The sequence below is a fragment of the Malus sylvestris genome, chromosome 2 (genome assembly GCF_916048215.2).
Source record: "Malus sylvestris chromosome 2, drMalSylv7.2, whole genome shotgun sequence".
NCBI classification, from domain to species: Eukaryota; Viridiplantae; Streptophyta; class Magnoliopsida; order Rosales; family Rosaceae; genus Malus; species Malus sylvestris.
Genome location: NC_062261.1, coordinates 27,533,530 through 27,546,296, shown reverse-complemented (window position 1 = coordinate 27,546,296; position 12,767 = coordinate 27,533,530). Strand labels below are relative to the sequence as shown.

Sequence of the window (12,767 nt, the reverse complement as noted above, 5' to 3'; positions counted from 1 at the left end):
TTTCCGAAACTGCTTCTTAAACACTCCCCAATCCACAATTTCCTCTGGGGTCATCTTGTAAGACTCATGTCTCCACCACGTTGCAGGTTGTTCTCCCAAAAACCAGGTAGTCGTCTCGACCCACCTATCAGGAGGAAGGTTCCCCTGACTCTGCATCACTGATAGGATTTTTACTGCTTATGTGAATGCGATAAAAACCTTCTATTTTACTTGCAAGAATCACAAGGTTATTGTAGTATAAACGGATCTCGCAAGGTCATTCTCCACAGGGATTATTAAATAATTCGAAACAAATCAGATTCCAATTAATGATTGTAAAGTAGAAATTTAGATGATTGATTTTATAACCTACTTAAATTAAAAACGAATTTAACTATTAATGATAAGACAATCTGCAATATTAGGACTAGAGAAAAAAACAGTTTTGAGAAAATCAAATTGAGAAGGCACTAGGGTTCCACCATCACCTAGTAATCCTATGAATTTTTACCCATTACTTATGATCTACACATACCACTTTGAAGGTTAGATTTTCCTAATTCATATTCTACTTGGAACCTCCAACGTAGAACGTATATCTAACATGCAACCCGTCCGGACGTTCGGATCAAATATGAACATGAAAGACTCATTATGCTTTATGAAAATCCTTTGAAAAACCATGCAATCCTTAAGACGTGATATTCATCCTAAGAGAAATTACAATTATTAATCACAAGAAGCCAGCGTCAATTTCAGGGAACCTTCCGACCAAAATTGCATCAAATTACTTTTCTAAAGATCCTAATGGTGATCAGGCATTACGACAATTAGATAGTTTTTATCCCGGTGATTAACAATTCAAAGTACGCATGCAATCGATCATAAGCAATTAAATAAAAATCACATATTCATGCTAAGGCTCAAGGCTTCGCCCTAGCAAAAGAAATTAGTTCCTCATATTCATAATTGAAATCATAGAAATATCTATTAAGAAAAGGATTGAAAACACCTTCAAGTAGAAAATCTTCAAAACCCTAGCACTTCTCTCTGTCTCCAATATTGCATAAAATAAAGCGTACCCTAAAACTGTAGACGGCTAAGCAATATATTTGCTAAGCCACCACAAAAACCCTAGCCAACCAAAATTAATAAAAACCCTAAATAAAAATAGTAAAATTCGTCTCAAATCTGAACAGCCACGTTTTGGCCCATAAGCTGCTCCAAAACTGGCCCAATATAGCTGGATTTGATGTTTGAAATATTCTGAACACTTTTCCAGAAGGCCACGAACCCATCCGAGGTCATTTTGGGCTCCAAAAACGCAATTTAAGCCCAAAAACGTCATTTTCCAGCACTGCGCATTGCTTCTTTATTTCATTGTCAGAAAATCACCGCTTGGTGGAAAAATCCCAAATTTTGATACCATCAAGCTAAGTGACTAACGAACGTCCTCCAACTGAAATTACTCCAAAATTCGTCCATTTGGTCATGTTTTGCTCCAGAGGAAGTCGAAAGTCCTATATTGAAAATACAATTCAAAGTATCAAAATTCTTCCAATATATTAACCAAAATATACTAAGATTAGGGTAAAATATATAATATAAAATCTACTCATCAAATACCCCCAAACTTAGCTTTTTGCTTGTCCTCAAGCAAAACAAGACTCAAACAAAAAAATAAAAACTTAACAAACTAGACAACTAGCTAAATTTAACTGACAAAAATTTTCACCTTCAGAGTTGCAATCCATAGCAAATTTTAAAAACTAGAACATTTTTTCAAAAGTTCCAACCAATCCCACCACAGAGTCTAAGCCATTTAGAATCAATTAGAAAAGAATTCACAGACTTCCTTTGGTGTAAAGTGAACCAACATAGATAAAGAGACTCGACTAAAACTCTTACCTCTCGTCCTTATTTATTTCACACATAGTAACTTTAAATATAACTCTCTTTCTTTTTCTTTTCTTTTTTTTTTTCTTTTTTCATATATAACCTTTTTTTTTTTTTTTTTTTTTTTTTCAGTAACAGTAGTGGTCGTGCAATGTCGGTTTACTTAAGCTTTCGATCCAACCCATGTAGCGAGCTTTAGGTCAATGACTCCCAAACCACTAGGGCTTTAGGGCACTGGGTGTAGAACACCCCTAAAGACTTATTAACCCGAGCTGAAAAGGTTACGAAACCAACTAACCACCCTGCCTCATGCCAAAACTCTACCGTTTGACGCGAGAATCACTGCTGATTAGGCAGGACTGGCCCGGTTACTAGGCAAAACCTCGGGTGAGACAATTATTACTTTTTTATTTTTTTTTTCCTAATAATTAACTTTACTTAAACAAAAAATAAAAATAAACTTAGACTAAAAGCAAGTATTTCAATCTCACTCCCCACAAACCATGTTGGTGTGATGTGCACAGTTCAAAGTATAATTTATGAATTAGTGTCTAAGCAACGATAAATAGAAAAGACTCTAATGTGGGATTAATCTTTACCATGTCCATTTGTTCTAACGTTTAAAATAATCTATGGATATTAACTTAACAAGAATGAAAAAATTTTAAACGGACACAATAATAAAAATATAAAAAAAACTAAAATTTACTTTCCCACCCCCAAACTTATTTCACACTTTGTCCTCAAGGTGTGGAAACTAAAATAAAAAATGACAAAAATAAAATAAACTTAAACGAACAAAAATAATTATAACAAGGAAAAGTAGTAACAAGAACCAAAGAAAAAGAAAAAGACTACCTGGCTTTGGAAGTGACGTTGTGGTTGATATAAGTGTGGCCAAATAAACGCCACGCAAAGCCCATGCAATGAAAACCTGCCAACACGCCAGAATGGGGCGTGCAGCATCAGGCTGCCTTGAATTTGAAACCAGCAGGGTATCACATGGTCCATCATGGCCTGACAAGGCCTCGAACACCATACTCAAACATTGGATTCCTGGGAAATGAAAGGGTTCCGCGTGCAATTTGAAATTTTTTTTTTTTTTTTTTTTTTTTTTCTTTGGCAGACCTTGAGCACCGCGCCCTCCTACTCTCTGCATTTGATTAAAACCAAGAGCCAAACGGCTCTTTATTTTCCCATTGCACACAGCTGTCTCGGACAAACAATAAAAATGCCAGATTTGTACACGTGTCGCGCATCCGTGTCACCACACCTTAGGATTCCAAATAAACGGTTAAGATCAATCCCATGTGCCCATCTTTCTCTCCATACAAACCTTCCATTTTCCTCAAACCCCATTTTTCTTCCGTCCCATTTTTTTCACATTGCTTTCGGACCCCATTTCTCTGCTCTCTCTTCGCAGCCCCCATCCGTAACCATCCATAATCCAACAACAACACACCTCCGTGAGACCCATCCGTGGTGGAAAATCGGAACAACTGAAACCCAAAGGTAAAATCATCCTCCAATCTTTTGTTTTCATGTCTCAGATTTATTTGTTTTAGAGAAATAGAACTAAATCTAACACATGCATGTCGTTTTAGCTGTGGGAGGACCCCCCACATTTCGAATCCGAGACAAAAACACCCTGAATCGCCGTCTCAACTCCACAAAATCATGTCTCCCAAGCCTCAAGACATCAGAAATTTGAGTACCATTTTGCACATGCCACGGTAATCACTCTTACACAAATTTTTTTTCTGTAGTAGGTGTCCGAGATGCACAAAGAGACAGAAGAGACAAAGTCGAAAAGCATCCAAACTCACGGATCTGCAAATGTTGAGGTAAAACCCGTAACCCTTTTTATTGATGGACTATGATCTGATACTTGAAAAATAACCACCACTGTGACTGAAAAATTTTCCCTCAACTCCAGCGCACAACTGAAAGACAACAACCTTGAGCTTCCGGTCCAATGGTTCCTGAAGGCAGCATAAATGACAAATGTCTTGGCCTCTGCAAATAAGTAAGGTAACGATCTTGTACTCCGTTCATGATGGATTCCATTCCGTGAGACCGTTGAGTCATTATACCTTCCTGTAATTAAACTGGTGTGGTATGTTTGTAAAACAAGCGGATCCATGACAGATCCGAAAGAAAGAATGCTCAACTGGATATCCATCAGACAAAAGGCAGGACACATCGCAACAGCCATGACTTAGCAACCTTGAAGGTAGAAACACTCATCCCAGCAGAAACTATGACTTTCACAATATTGTGTGGTTTTCAAAAAAATGTTTTTTTTTTCTGTGTCTCAACATAGTCTCATATTGGTGTGCTCTGTGCGATATAGGCGGATCACTGATAGATCCGAGGGAAAGAAAAGGGTGGACAAAGATCATCTTCAATAGACAAACGGTACAAGCTGCCAAGAGCCCAGATCGGTGAATCTGGGAGGTAACATTTCGTATCCTTGCAAGTGGAATTGTTGTAGATCTGGTAATAATAGCTGTACTCAGTTCTGTGGTGTATGGATCTGTGATTTAATTGCGCTTCCTCCATGCATCGCAAAACTGAGCTGCAGAAATTAACTGCTCTAAATTCTGTTTATGTGCTGGATCTGCAACAATCACCCCCAAACTTGCATCTGTGAATGACTTTTTATGTTGACTGCTTTCAATTTCCAACATAGTGTAGATGTGGTTGATGTGAACGATAGACTTGCTGCTGGGTGCAGGATTCCAGCATAGGACGCGTTTTATTTTCCACGTTCGCAACCTGCAATTAACCAATATGCGTTAAAAATTGAAAATAAAAATAAAAATAAAATGGGTAAATAAAATCAACTCGCAATCTTCAATTTTTTTTTTTTGAATTTTTTTTTTTTTTTTTTTCGTTTTTTATATTTTTATTGATTTATGTATGCTTTTTTTTTTTTTTAAATATATATATATATATATATATATATATATATTAATGAGAAAATCAAACAAAAATTAAAATTAGGAAAGAGTTAGAAAAATTGGGTTGCCTCCCAAATAAGCGCTTTATTTTAAGTCTGTAGCTAGACGTTGCGGAAGTCTGGTGGTTAGATCACTGGTGCCTTCAGAGTCAAAGACTCGTATCCCGTATCAAATGGCGACTCCACGTATGGTTTCAGCCTGTGACCATTCACCTTGAATGTGTTGCCTTGAGCCCCATTAGATATTTCAACTGCCCCATGAGGAAAGATTTTAGTAACCAAATACGGCCCAGTCCAGCGAGATTTCAATTTCCCTGGAAACAACTTAAGCCTTGAACTGAATAGCAACACCTTTTGCCCTGGCTGGAATTCTTTGCGTAAAATTTGACTATCATGAAACGCCTTAGTTCTTTCCTTGTAGATGCGAGAACTTTCATAAGCACCCCGACGAATTTCCTGCAGCTCATTGAGCTGCAGTTTACGTTGCTCTCCGGCTGAGTCATATGAAAAATTTAACTCTTTAATTGCCCAGTACGCCTTATGCTCAAGCTCCATAGGTAGATGACATGCTTTTCCATAAACGAGTCGAAATGGGGACATCCCAATAAGAGTTTTATAAGCTGTTCTGTAGGCCCACAACGCATCATTTAATTTTAAACTCCAATCTTTTCGTGTAGAACCAACTGTTTTTTCCAAAATGCGTTTTAATTCTCTGTTTGAAACTTCCACTTGACCAGATGTCTGTGGATGATAAGGTGTAGCCACACGATGATTAATCCCATATTTTGCCAACAAATTAGCAAATGGCTTATTAATAAAGTGCTTCCCCCCATCACTAAGAATAACGCGTGGAATTCCAAAACGCGGAAATATAACCCCTTGGAGGAACCTCAGGACTACTGATCCCTGATTAGTTGGTGCTGCAATGGCCTCGACCCACTTAGAAACATACTCCACAGCAACTAAAATATATTGGTTTCCATGGGACGATGGAAATGGTCCCATGAAATCAATACCCCAAACATCAAATAATTCAACAATCAAAATACTTTGCTGGGGCATCTCATTCCTTTTGGACTGGTTGCCGACTCTTTGACATCTATCACAAGCCTTGCACCAATTGTATGCATCTTTAAAAAGTGTAGGCCAAAATAACCCACTCTGCAAAATTTTTTCTGCTGTTCTTTTCTGCCCAAAATGTCCCCCACAAGCAAAATGATGAGCAAACCTTAAAACACTTTCCTGTTCGGTTTCAGGAATACACCTGCGAATAATCTGGTCTGGGCAATACTTAAATAGATTTGGCTCATCCCAGAAATAATGCTTCACATCAGAAAGAAACTTCTTTTTCTGCTGCAACGTTAAATCTGGATGCATCACCCCTTTAACCAAATAATTAACCATATCAGCAAACCATGGTGTACGGAATTGGACTGCAAATAGCTGTTCATCTGGAAAACTCTCCCTCAGTGGAAGGGAATCCTCTTCTGATGATGTGGGAATAGTTAATCTAGACAAATGGTCAGCCACCACATTTTCCCGACCCTTTTTATCTCTGATTTCCAAGTCAAACTCTTGCAATAAAAGAATCCAACGTATCAATCGAGGCTTAGCATCTTTCTTAGACAACAAATATTTCAAAGCTGCATGATCTGTATAAATAATCACTTTAGCCCCAACTAAATACGAACGAAATTTTTCCAATGCAAAAACAATAGCCAACAATTCTTTCTCTGTGGTAGCATAGTTTAGTTGTGCATCATTGAGGGTTCGACTAGCATAATAAATAACTTGGGGAAGGTTATCTGTGCGCTGTCCAAGAACTGCCCCCACTGCATAATCTGATGCGTCACACATCAGGTCAAAAGGTAAGCTCCAATTAGGAGCTGCAACAATGGGTGCTGTAGTGAGGAGTGTCTTTAACTTCTTGAAGGCCTCCACACAAGCCTCATAAAAAACGAAAGGAGCGTCTTTAGCCAATAAATTACACAATGGGCGGCTAATCTTGGAGAAATCCTTGATGAACCGTCTATAAAACCCGGCATGGCCAAGAAAAGATCGAACACTCTTAACAGTTGTCGGGGGTGGCAACTTTTCAATTGCATCAATTTTAGCCTTATCAACTTCAATACCCCTGTTAGAAATCAAGTGGCCCAAGACAATTCCCTGCCTAACCATGAAATGACACTTTTCCCAGTTTAAAACCATATTGGTCTTAATGCATCTGTCCAGAACTAAAGATAAATTCTGCAAACACTGGTCAAAAGAATCCCCAAAAACAGAAAAATCATCCATAAATACCTCAACTACATGTTCAACTAACCCGGTAAATATGCTCATCATGCAACGCTGAAACGTGGCAGGCGCATTGCACAACCCAAAAGGCATTCTTCTGTATGCGAAGGTCCCAAAAGGACAAGTAAAGGTTGTCTTTTCTTGATCCTCAGGGGCAACTGGAATCTGGTTATACCCTGAATATCCATCCAAGAAACAGTAGAAAGCACGACCAGCCAACCTTTCCAACATTTGATCAATAAATGGCAATGGAAAATGATCTTTTCTAGTTCCCGCATTGATCTTTCTATAATCAACACACATACGCCACCCAGTAGTCAAGCGAGTAGGCACAAGTTCATTATTATCGTTTTTGACAACTGTAATACCAGAACGTTTTGGCACCACTTGAGTTGGACTAATCCACTTACTATCTGAAATGGGGTAGATCATCCCAGCATCTAAAAGCTTCATAACTTAATTACGAACAACTTCTTTCATAATTGGATTCAACCGACGTTGAGCGTCAATGGCAGGTTTTGCCCCATCCTCCAACAAAATTTTGTGCATACAAATTGTAGGGCTGATCCCTTTAATGTCGGCTAAAGTCCAGCCAATTGCTTCTTGATGACTCCTTAAAATGCGCAACAATTTTTCTTCATCTGTTGATGATAAATCAGCAGCTATAATAACTGGCAGCGAAGAATCCGCACCCAAATAAGCATATTTCAAATGTTTTGGAAGAACCTTTAACTCTAGTTTAGGTGGCTGTTCCTTAGAGGGCTGCAATAACTTCTTGGGTTCCCCCAAACTCTCAAAAACGTGCCTCCAACGTGGGGGTTGAAACGGAACACTTTCCAAAGCTGAAACATACTCAAAAACCTCATCATCTTCTGTATTTTTGTTCTCAAACCCATGCAACACATTTAACAACGGATCAGATGTCAAACGTGGCAAAATTTCAACCTGTAATAAGCTGTCAAGCACATCAACACGCATACAATCATGCACATCACCTGGCCTTTTGGTAGCTTCAAATAAACTGAACACAACAGATTGATCTTGCACTCTAAGTGTAAGTGTCCCAGCCTCTACATCAATTAACGTTCTGGCTGTAGCCATGAAGGGACGTCCCAAAATAATCGGTGTTTGCATATCTTCATCCATATCCAAAATCACAAAATCTGTAGGAAGATAGAGATTATCCACTTTAATTATTAGGTCTTCTATAATACCCCTTGGATAAGCAACCGATCGGTCCGCTAGTTGTAGAATAACTGATGTTGGCTTTATTTCTCCTTGTCCTAGTCTCTGAAAAACAGAAAATGGCATTAAATTAATACTAGCACCTAAGTCAATTAAAGCACGTTTAAAATGAGAATTTCCAATTGTGCATGAAATTGTAAAACTCCCTGGATCTTGTTTCTTTGGGGGCAATTTGTGAAGCAGAACAGCGCTGCACTGTTCTGTAAGAATTACTTTCTCAAAATCAACAAGCTTCTTTTTCTTTGTGCAAACATCTTTCAAAAACTTGGCATAAGACGGAATGTTCTTGATGGCATCAATTAACGGCAGATTAATCTGAACCTTAGACAAAGTCTTCATAAAATCTGTCAATTGTTGATCTTTAACTTTAGGCTTCAACCGCTCGGGATACGGCATAGGTGGCTCATAAACACGATCCTCAACAATATCTTCTGCGCTATTTTCAGAACTGATAACCGGCTGATCTGAATCTTTTGAATTGTCAAATTTTTCAACATTCCCTGAATCTGTTTTTGGCTGTGAATCCACCCGCGAATTTTGAATGCAATATTCATCCTTGTTATCATAACTTTTTCCGGAACGTAAAACTCTAACTGCCTTGCAATCTGCACCTCCCCTAGGATTTGGTTCGGTTTGGCTGGGAAATGTACCTGGTGCCCTACCAGAAACCTGCAAAGCAATCTGCCCCATTTGTTTTTCCATGTTTTTCATTGATGCCTGCAGATTTTGAATTTCTTGAGTTGTGGTATTTGCCAATTTTTCAATCGCAACCTCCCAAGCAGCCTTAGGTGCAGCAGGTTGTTGTACCTGCTATTGAAATTGTGGTCTAGTGTGCTGTTCCTTATCCCACCTTAGATTAGGATGATCTCTCCAACCGGGGTTGTAGAAATTAGAATATGGGTCATATCTGGGCCGCTGGAAATTGTTAAATGCATTAACCTGCTCAGCTGTAAACTCTGGTGAAACATCTTTATGTGGGCAGCTCATAAAATCGTGAGTTATCATGTTGCAAATGCTGCAGGCAGCTTGTAAAGGCTGCTGTACAGCAACCTGTGAACCTGGCATTCTCTGTAATAAAATGTCAAATTTTGCGTCTAGCCTTTTCTCCATTTTTTCAATTTGTGCTGTAACATATGGAGAACCATTTGGCATCTCAAAAACAGACCTAGATTGTGGCTGCTCAACTGCCCATTGTTGAGTATCTTCTGCCATTTTTTCAAATAACAAACAAGCCTCTTGTGCATTTTTGTCCTTGTACGTACCTCCGCATGAAGCGTTGACAAGAGTTTTTGTTGTCATATTCAACCCTCTGAAAAATATGTGCATTTGATCAGTAGTGTTAATACCCGAATGTGGACATTTTCTAATCAACTCTTTGAACCGCTCCCACGCCTCATGAAACTCTTCATTTGGTTTTTGAGCGAACGATAAAATCTGAGTTCTCATGTCAAGGGTCTTAGAAGCCGGATAATACTTGTTTAAAAATTTTTCACTGAGTTGGGCCCAGGTTGTAATGCTTCCAGATGGGAGTGAGGAGCCATCTCCTTGCTTGATCTTTTAGAGTGTATGGAAACAACCGCAGCTTAATAGATTCCGCTGAAAATCCCCTCACCAAAATGTTTTTGCACCCCATTAAAAATTCTGCAATGTGCATGTTAGGATCATGACAACCCATGAAACGTAGGTAGAATATTCAACATGTGCTGTTTTATTTCAAATGCTATCCCTTCCTCCACTGCCGGATATGTGATGCAACTGGGTATGTTTGTGGTATGGGCAGTCAGTGAATCACCCAGGGGCAGACCTGCCTCTGGAATTATAAACGCCATTTTTTCTTTGTTGTGCAGGTCCCCAGAAAAGACTGATTCCAGAAACCTCTCCTGCAGAGGACGAACCCGCTGCAAATGTTGTTCCCTGCGTTTCCTCCTTAAATGCTGTTCAAATTCTGGATCAAATGGAATCAATTTTTGCACTGTTGAACGGGTGCTGACCATGCACAGATTTCTGAAATCTGTACTGTTGTAATCTGTAAAAATAAATGAAAACGAAAATTAAATACTTTTTTTATCTTTTTATATATGTATAAACAGCAATAACTAATTGAAAATCTGATTCGTAGGGATTATTTTAAATAATCCCCGGCAACGGCTCCATTTTCTTGATAGGATTTTTACTGCTTATGTGAATGCGATAAAAACCTTCTATTTTACTTGTAAGAATCACAAGGTTATTGTAGTATAAACGGATCTCGCAAGGTCATTCTCCACAGGGATTATTAAATAATTCGAAACAAATCAGATTCCAATTAATGATTGTAAAGTAGAAATTTAGATGATTGATTTTATAACCTACTTAAATTAAAAACGAATTTAACTATTAATGATAAGACAATCTGCAATATTAGGACTAGAGAAAAAAACAGTTTTGAGAAAATCAAATTGAGAAGGCACTAGGGTTCCACCATCACCTAGTAATCCTATGAATTTTTACCCATTACTTATGATTTACACATACCACTTTGAAGGTTAGATTTTCCTAATTCATATTCTACTTGGAACCTCCAACGTAGAACGTATATCTAACATGCAACCCGTCCGGACGTTCGGATCAAATATGAACATGAAAGACTCATTATGCTTTATGAAAATCCTTTGAAAAACCATGCAATCCTTAAGACGTGATATTCATCCTAAGAGAAATTACAATTATTAATCACAAGAAGCCAGCGTCAATTTCAGGGAACCTTCCGACCAAAATTGCATCAAATTACTTTTCTAAAGATCCTAATGGTGATCAGGCATTACGACAATTAGATAGTTTTTATCCCGGTGATTAACAATTCAAAGTACGCATGCAATCGCTCATAAGCAATTAAATAAAAATCACATATTCATGCTAAGGCTCAAGGCTTCGCCCTAGCAAAAGAAATTAGTTCCGCATATTCATAATTGAAATCATAGAAATATCTATTAAGAAAAGGATTGAAAACACCTTCAAGTAGAAAATCTTCAAAACCCTAGCACTTCTCTCTGTCTCCAATATTGCATAAAATAAAGCGTACCCTAAAACTGTAGACGGCTAAGCAATATATTTGCTAAGCCACCACAAAAACCCTAGCCAACCAAAATTAATAAAAACCCTAAATAAAAATAGTAAAATTCGTCTCAAATCTGAACAGCCACGTTTTGGCCCATAAGCTGCTCCAAAACTGGCCCAATATAGCTGGATTTGATGTTTGGAATATTCTGAACACTTTTCCAGAAGGCCACGAACCCATCCGAGGTCATTTTGGGCTCCAAAAACGCAATTTAAGCCCAAAAACGTCATTTTCCAGCACTGCGCACTGCTTCTTTATTTCATCGTCAGAAAATCACCGCTTGGTGGAAAAATCCCAAATTTTGATACCATCAAGCTAAGTGACTAACGAACGTCCTCCAACTGAAATTACTCCAAAATTCGTCCATTTGGTCCTGTTTTGCTCCAGAGGAAGTCGAAAGTCCTATATTGAAAATACAATTCAAAGTATCAAAATTCTTCCAATATATTAACCAAAATATACTAAGATTAGGGTAAAATATATAATATAAAATCTACTCATCAATCACCTAGAAGGTCTTCTCCACATGATTCAGCCATTTTCTGCCCCCTCATTGAAGGGAAATTTATGAGATTTCATGTGGGATTTCTAGTGACTAGCATGCATATACAATTCAAAATTTATATACGAAAGCAACGGAAGCATGTTATCAAATAATATCAAAGCTCTAGTCATGTAAATCCCCTTCAAGGTTCATAGGTTTATGTAAGATGCATCAAAAACAAATTTATATAAGGACAAAGTTTAGGAGTAGTTTTATATCTCTTGATCTAGATCTTAGACCAAGGATGGACCACCTCCAAGACCTTTTCTCCTTGAAGTCCTTGAGCCTAGCCTCCTTCTTTGCCTCATCCACTTTGTTAGAATGAGTGCTCCTAGGTTCTCTTCAAGTTTCCAAAGTTGAAAACCTCTAAAGATCCTCACCCACTAGTGTAGTGAGAAGGATGAAGGAATAACCAAAAGGGTGAGAAGATGATTAGTTAAATCACCCTTAATGGTGGCCGGCCTTTGGTGTTGAAGAGAGTGATATTTTCTTTTCTCTTTAGTTGTTTTGAACACCCAAAAACCCTAATGAAAAATATCTCTATAAAGTTCCTTTTATAGCTAAAAAGAAACAAGTCAACAGTTGACCTTTCTCTCTTTCTTTCACTCTATATGGCCGGCCCCCTTAGTGTTGTTTGGCCTTTGGGCTTTTATTTATTTCAAGTCATCCAATGCTTGAATAAAAGCCCAATGGGTTTAGGCCCAATTAAACCCGAACGTTTCTTTAAGCCCAAAACGATCTTATATCGC

General features: G+C 38.1%; 1 long non-coding RNA gene and 1 other non-coding gene across 2 annotated transcripts; one reads left to right on the top strand and one right to left on the bottom strand.

The window, feature by feature from the left end:
* Positions 1-941: 941 nt before the first annotated feature.
* Positions 942-11,972, bottom strand: LOC126609898 (uncharacterized). Its single transcript, XR_007618321.1, has 2 exons — positions 11,803-11,972; positions 942-1,478 (listed from the first exon to the last, which is right to left on the bottom strand). It is a non-coding gene; the product is annotated as an uncharacterized LOC126609898 (long non-coding RNA).
* LOC126614120 (small nucleolar RNA R71) lies at positions 9,722-9,826 on the top strand. The gene has a single exon (XR_007620284.1). It is a non-coding gene; the product is annotated as a small nucleolar RNA R71 (small nucleolar RNA).
* Positions 11,973-12,767: the final 795 nt, after the last annotated feature.